We start from the raw sequence: 1,249 nt of genomic DNA on the forward strand, positions 1-1,249 counted from the left end.
CCTCACTGAACAGGTCCTCACTGAGCCACTCAGATGAGTCTCATTGTGAGATAAAAACCCTGAAATGGCTGAGGCAAAAGCTGAGCAGCAACGAAAGATGTGACGATATGAAATGTTTGAGGAGACCGATGTACGAAACGCATGCAACGCGACGCAGCTAGGAGTGGAGGTCCACCTACTTTTCAGAGTATGTTTTAGAATATTTTCCAACAACACAGGGGGCAAACAAGGTCAGATCTGAAATACCCCACAATGTATATTTAAACTAAAAAGTCCGCCATGTCAGACTGCACATGCGGTGGTGTTTCTGCAGACTCACGGTCATTGTATTTAGTTTTAGATTAAAACATATATATACAAACAGTACTTCCTTATCAACACGCTTAACCATGGTTTACCCCTCTGAGGACTCTTTTTTTAAAGTGACAGGGCATTTTTAAAATGCAGGGGACCAGCTAACCAAAAATAACACAAACATCCTTGATGGGCCACAACCACTGGCAAGCATTATGCAAAATTCAACCAAACCCAAGCAATAAGTAATCAGATGTTCATATTTCTCTAAATACTAAAATAAATTTTCCAAGCTCAGTAAGACAGATAGTCTAAACAGGTGAAGACCATAATAATCTACTGAAAAAAAAAACACTAAAAGATAAAGTTTCAAAAACCAAACTGTGTAGACACGCCTCACACAGGCAAAACATTAATTATGCCAAAAAACACCCATAGGTCAACCAACATCTGACAAAAACATAATCCAAGAAGAAATAAAATTATCAGGTGCACCCTTAAAGCCAGAAATTAGTCACAAAAGGAAAGACAGACAGACAAACAGAGCTACTACTATTGTTCAGTAAAAATAGTAATCAAAAACAAACCAATATGGCCTTTGTCAAATAATGTAAATATACCCAAAATTCAAAAATAAAGGCTTTCCCACATGTGAGGCCTAAAATGACTGAAAAACATTATCGCAGAGACCAAAAAGCTTTGTTTTTTTCCTTCCCAAACAGACAATAAAATGAAAGAATTTGATATGGCTCAGGCCCTGTGATGGACTTGCGACCTGTCCAGGGTGTACCCCACACCTCGCACTGTGACTGCTGGATATGGGCACCAGTGACCCACGCAACCCTGAAAAGGAAGAAGCGTGTACAGAAAATGGATGGATGGATGGATGGATGGATAGACAGACAGACTGATTGATTGATTGATTGATTGATTGATTGATTGATTGATTGATTGA

This window comes from Austrofundulus limnaeus, unplaced genomic scaffold, assembly GCF_001266775.1.
Source record: "Austrofundulus limnaeus strain Quisiro unplaced genomic scaffold, Austrofundulus_limnaeus-1.0 Scaffold761, whole genome shotgun sequence".
Classification (NCBI taxonomy): Eukaryota; Metazoa; Chordata; class Actinopteri; order Cyprinodontiformes; family Rivulidae; genus Austrofundulus; species Austrofundulus limnaeus.